Genomic DNA, 5,835 nt, shown 5'->3' with positions numbered 1-5,835 from the left:
TGGTGGTGGGCTGTGGCCCCAGCCAGGTCGGCTCCCACCCTCCTGACGACTGCTGAGTACCTGTCTCTTCTGACAGCCCGGGTCCCAGTTCCAGTCCTGGCTCTGTGGCCTCTTGGCCCAGGCCTCGGTTTCCCTGACCATGCCCCCCAGAGGGCTGGACCTTCTAATGGCGAAATTCCTTCCAGCTCTGGGTTTCTGTGTCTGTTCTTGGGTTTTATTTTCGAAGAGCTTTTACCTTGGTGATGGGGCCAGGGAGTGTGGGACCATGGGGCGGGGGCGGGGGGGGCAGGAAGCCCATCAGGCGGTGCAGCCCCTGGCGGAGGGGAGGCCCTGCGCACGGCTCCCAGAGCCCAGGCCAGGCAGCCTGCCCAGCCGGATCCCGCCGCTGGGAGAAGCCCGCTCTGCGTCTTGGCACTCAGGCCTCGCAGCTGCCGGGGGCTGGCCGTGCGCTCGCGGTCACTGGGCTGGCGCGGGTGGCCGGGCGGTCGGGGCGGGCGGGGCGGTGGCGGGGGCCCCGCATCCATCACTGCCAGCGGCTCCCGCGGGTCCTGCCAAGTCGTGGTGGAACTGGGCCCAGGTGCCAATGCGCTTGGTAACTGGATTGCTATTTGAAAAATTAAAGCAGCGCCCAGAAAATCCAACCTTCGCGTTTGTATCGGGAGCCTGAGCCGGGCGGGTGGCAGCCCGGGCAGAGCCGTTTGTGCAGGGCGGCCGGGGGAAGGTGCCCGGGACCGAGCCGACTGCAGCAGGGAGTATCATCTGCCCGGGCTTGGGGCGGAGGGAAAGAATGGAGGCACCGGCGGGGCCTGACCACGGGGGGTGAGCCGGGGGCTTGGGGGCAGCAGGGAACTGGGGGGGCACACTGCTTGAGCCCAGAGAAACATTTTAATATCTTTAAAAATCAGATTTAAAAAGATGAACTTTGGGGTTGAAGGAAACGTTTTCACATATGTACTGGGTTGAATAGCGCCCCCCTAAAATTCATGTCCACTGGGAACCTCAGAAGTGATGTTATTTGGGAACATGGCCCTTTGCAGAGGTGATTGGTTGACATGGGTCCTGATGCAGTGACTGGCGTCCTTCTAAGAAGGCCATGCAAAGACACAGAGGGAGGCTGCGTGACCACAGAAGCGGAGACTGAGGGGCACGGCCACTGCCCGGGAGCGCCCGGAGTCCCCGAAGCTAGAAGAGAAGAGTGGGTTCCCCCCTCCGCGAGCCTCCAGGGGGAGCACAGCCCTGCCCACATCGCAGTTGCAGACTTCTGGTCTCCAGAACCGGGAGGGAATGAGCTTCTGCTCGGTGGTAATTTGTTATGGCAGCCGCAGGAAGTAATGCAATATATAATGTTAATTTGTTTTCATTGCAATGCCATTGTAAATATAAATGATTATTATTAGCAGTATTTTATGGAAGAAGGAACCTTTGAAAGCAAAGGTCCCAAAAGCCCATGGCAGTCCTAATTCAAGATGACAAGCCTTGCCTTTCTTCCAGGAATTCAGTTCCTGGTCTGGGGGGCCATGCGGGGCCACACGGTGGGAGGGGAGCACTTCCTGAGCAAGTGGACCCCGACATCCAAGTGGGTGGAGGTTGAGAGGGGAGCTGGAGCTCTGGAGCAGGAATCTGGGGTTCCATTTCCAGCTCTGCCATTCCCTCCTGCTGACCTCAAGAGAGGACGTGGCCTCCTGAGCCTCGTCGTCCTTATCCGTGAGCAACCTACTGTGGGGGACATGGCTCTACGTGGCCTGGTGTTGGGGTTTCAGAGCTCAGGGGTGGCGAGCACCCTGTGCTGCGTCTACCACCTGACGGGGCATCGCGGGAGCGGGAGGCCTGGTGCGTAAGGACATGGAGGCCCCGGAGGCCAGCTCCCCGCTTCTCCCACCCAGACACCCCTTCCCTCTGGGGTGGCCGTGAGTCTAGGCCAGACCTTGGGCACGGCCTGGAACGTGCCAGCAGTGGGGGCAAAGTGCCGTCCCAGCTGCCAGCAGGGGCCACAGAGGTTCCCGGGCTGGGCTATCTTGGCATCTCGGCACCGCTGCCTGGCCTGAGTGGGAGACCCCAGACTTCAGGCGGTGGGGTCCGGGTGCAGGCAGGCTCCGGGTGTGCCAGGACTCCGTCACCGGCCGTCCGTCTATCATCACCGTGACACCACTTGCAGAGACTGGGATGTAGGCAGGATTTCAGTTCTCACGGTAAGGAGGAGGAAACCGAGGCACAGAGCAGCTGGGTGGCTTGCCTGTAGGTGGCACAGCCAGGATAGGAGCCCAGGAGGAGGCCATTCTGGGAGCTGGTGAGGAGCAGGTCCTGGCCCCCAGGGACAGCCCTGCTGGGAAAGCTGCAAGGCTGGCAGCGGCCACGGGGACCCGGTGGCATTCCTGCCTCTAGGTGGGGTATTCCGCACGCACATTCCTGGAGCTTTGAACCCTGAGCTGGGCAGGCACAGAGCTTCCTGACTGCTCCACTGCTCCTGCTGGTCAGGACGCTGGGCCCTTCCCGCAGACCCCTGCGCCACGCTGCAGGGTGCAGTGTGGACACAGATTCTCGGCTTGGAAGCACAGCGCCCCTCTCCTCCCCCTCCCTCCCTGGGGCCAGGATCCCTCCCAGACAGGCCTGAGATGTGGCCACAGCTCCCTCACTCTCTTAGCCGGTGGCCTCCCTCTCCCTGGGCCCCAGCAGGCAGCTCCAAGGAGGACCTGCGGGAGGATGTCTGGGCAGAGGTGTAGGGCGCGACATTGGGCCAGAGGAAGCGGTGAGCTTCCTGAGGGCAGAGCCTGGCTCAGCGCACCTGTGCGGCCCCCAGTCCTCAATCCTGCTCTATCTCCGGCCTTTTCCATCCTCAAGATTGTGTGAGGGATGAGTGTTTCCGGACCATGGCGACCTCCCCCCCATTCTATTTCTCTCCTTGTGAGGTTGGGCAGTCGGTTCCCCTGAGGCCTCACCCCTCCCTCTGGAAAGTGCACGATGGTGGCATCTGGCTTGGCGGTGCCCAAGGAGCCCCCCGCCCAGGACAGCCTCAGGGGCTTGGGGTGTGGATTGCATAGAAAGCCTGACTCCATCATTTCCTTGCTGGTGATGCCAGCTGGCTTTACTTTTCCAGGCCTCAGTTTACTCTTCTGTAAAATGGGGAGAAGACAGGACCCACTGGATAAGTGACCACTGGGGACGCAACATGTCCATCGTTCGGCACTGTACCTGCTACATGGGATGTGGTCATTCTCTGACTGCGACTTTATCACCCTCATTGATGAGGACGATGAATTTCAAGGAGAGGTCAGGAGCTATACTTAGCATATGGGAAAAGTCACCATTTTGATGGTTTGATGCCTTTTGTTAAAGGTATATGGTTGTGCAACCAGCCCCAGAGTCAGGGCACAGAACAGCACCTTTGCCCCCAAAGGTCCAGGCAGTGTCTCTCCCCATCCCAGCCCCCGGAAAGCACACACCTATTCTCTGTGCCTACAGTTTTCCCTTTTCCAAAATGTCATCCAAGTGGAGTCACTGAGTACGCAGCCTCAAGGGTCTGGTTCCTGTCAGCACAATGCATTTGAGTTCACGCACGTTGGTCCGTGTGTCTGTGGTTAGTTTCTTTCACTGCTGAATATTCCTGAATGTTGCCCAAATGCTGAATTGTATGAATACATAGTAATTGGTTTTCTATCCACCATTTGAGTTGTTTCTGGTTGTGGCTAATTTCAATGAATAAGGCTGCTGTGAACATCTGGATTCAGGTCTTTGCGTGGACGTGTTTTCCTTTCTCTTGGGACATGCTAGAAGGTGGGATTGCTGGATTTATGTGAAGTGAATATTTAACTTTACAAGAAACTGCAAATTCTTTTCCAGAGTGGCCTCCTCATTTCTTGTTCCCACCAGCAACATCTGAGAGTCCCAGTCGCTCCTCATTTTGTTAACATTTGGAGTCGTCAGCTTAAAACTTTAGCCATCGTCAGAAGTATCTCGTGCGATTTAGTGATGTGGAACATTGCTTCACTTGCTTATTTGATGCCCTGTTTAATCTTCTGTGAAACATCTGTTCAGATTTTACTCACTTAAACCACTGGGTTCTTTTTGTCTTGTTATTGAGTCCTAAGAGCTCTTTGTATATTTTGGACATAAGACATTGATCAGATGTGTATTTGCAAATATTTCTCCAGGTCTCTAGCTCATCTGTTCATTTTATTAACAGTATCATTTGGGGAGTGGACGTCTTTCATTTTGACGAGATCTAACGTACGATGTGTTCTTTTAGGTCCGTGCATTTTCAGTCCCTTCTAGGAGTTCTTTGTCCGACTCAAAGTCACAGAGTTTCTCCTCTGCTTTCCTGTAGACGTTCCATAATAGTAGATTTCACATTCAGGTCTATGGCCCATGTTGAGTTGACCTTTGCCTGAGTTGACCTTGTGTATGGTACCCTCATACCTGCCCTGCAGGGCGCCCCCGGTGGCTGGCCAGGCCTCTCCAGCAGTGGTGACCCTTGTCTTCCCCGGGCAGTCTCAGTGGAGGCTGCCCGGCCCTCTGTGATCACCAGATGTGATGCCCTGAGCTGCCTCGGGGCTGGCAGTGCTGACACAGCCTTTGCCCAGGTTGTTTGGCGTCCAGGCAGATGGGTGGACTCGTGCGGGGGACACAGGCTGGGCTCCTTCCCACTGCTTGGAAGACATTGCTAGAGGAGGCAACGCCACCTTCCTTTTCTGCTGGGGCACCTTCCCCATCAGTGCTGGGCGCTGGGCCACTTGGCCCCACGCAGACATTCAATCATGCTCTACCAACTCCCCCCAGCCCCAGCAGGTTACAGGTTCCATTTCTCAGGTGGGGAAACTGAGTTTTAGAGGGATATGTTATTTGTCTAAGACCAATGAGTGGCAGAGTTGAGAAAGGAACTAGGACTTCACAATCTCCCTTGACACCATGTTGCTTTTCTCCTTCCAGATCTCTCCATGTGGCTGAGGTACATCTACACAGGGACCTGGGATTGATTTTTCCAGTGATCATTGGCACATGGTTGTTTCTGAGTGAGGGGGTTGCCTCCCCCCCGGAGCGTAAACTTCTTCTAGTCAATGATTTCTCTCGTTTGGTGTCTTTTCCCACGAAGCATGGTCTTGTACACAAAGGGTCAGCTGCGTGTGAGGATGAGCCCGTACTCGAGCCTTTTAAACATGGTCTCATCTCCCCACGATGTTCCTCAAGGTAATGGGTAGACCTGCCAGGCCCCTGATGGATTTGGGAATCATAGCATCCCTGTACACAATGTTTGGTATACAACAGGCATTCAATAAATGTTTGTAGTGTGAACGAATGAACTTGGAGTCATTCATCTAGTGGATATATCATCAATTCTAACAAAACCCAGTGGAACACAAAAATCAGGGTCAAGGCTGAGTGTCCAGGGCATTTGAAACTTCAATGACATGGTTTTGGTCACCCAGGTTCTGGGGTCGGGATCTTGAGGGGAGATGAAGAGAGGCTGTTGGGGCAGGGCCTGGAGTCTTGGGAATGTGCTGCTCCCCAAAACCCAGGTCAGCACCACCAACCTCACGCTGTAGGTAACACCACCCAGGGCTGATGTGGGGTCTGGGATGAGCTGGGGCTGGAGGTCTCAGGACCCTCGTCCATGCTATCTGTCACTGAGCGGGTTTTGTTGCCAGTAAAGACAAGACTACCCTGGTGCAGGGCCTGGTGTGGCCCTGTACTCTGTCCATGGCAGGTTCTTGGTGGTGAGGAGGGGCCTCCAGCAGGAGCAAGCCCCAGTGCAGACTTCCATCCTAGGGACAGGGGCAGGGAGGCAGGCTCTCAGTCAGAGCAGGCTCTTGGCCTCAGGTCAACGGTAGGACTCCTGCTGAG

The 5,835-nt window shown here is 56.1% G+C and overlaps 1 long non-coding RNA gene across 1 annotated transcript; it reads left to right on the top strand.

Annotated features, from left to right (window-relative positions):
- The first annotated feature begins 661 nt into the window (after nt 1-661).
- Nucleotides 662-5,274, top strand: LOC121471927. The gene is made up of 4 exons (XR_005982735.1): nt 662-819; nt 1,038-1,302; nt 3,095-3,267; nt 4,924-5,274. It is a non-coding gene; the product is annotated as an uncharacterized LOC121471927 (long non-coding RNA).
- Nucleotides 5,275-5,835: the final 561 nt, after the last annotated feature.

Source organism: Vulpes lagopus, chromosome 11, assembly GCF_018345385.1.
Source record: "Vulpes lagopus strain Blue_001 chromosome 11, ASM1834538v1, whole genome shotgun sequence".
Classification (NCBI taxonomy): Eukaryota; Metazoa; Chordata; class Mammalia; order Carnivora; family Canidae; genus Vulpes; species Vulpes lagopus.
The sequence above is the reverse complement of the archived record's forward strand: the minus strand, read 5'-3'. Positions and strand labels throughout refer to the sequence as shown.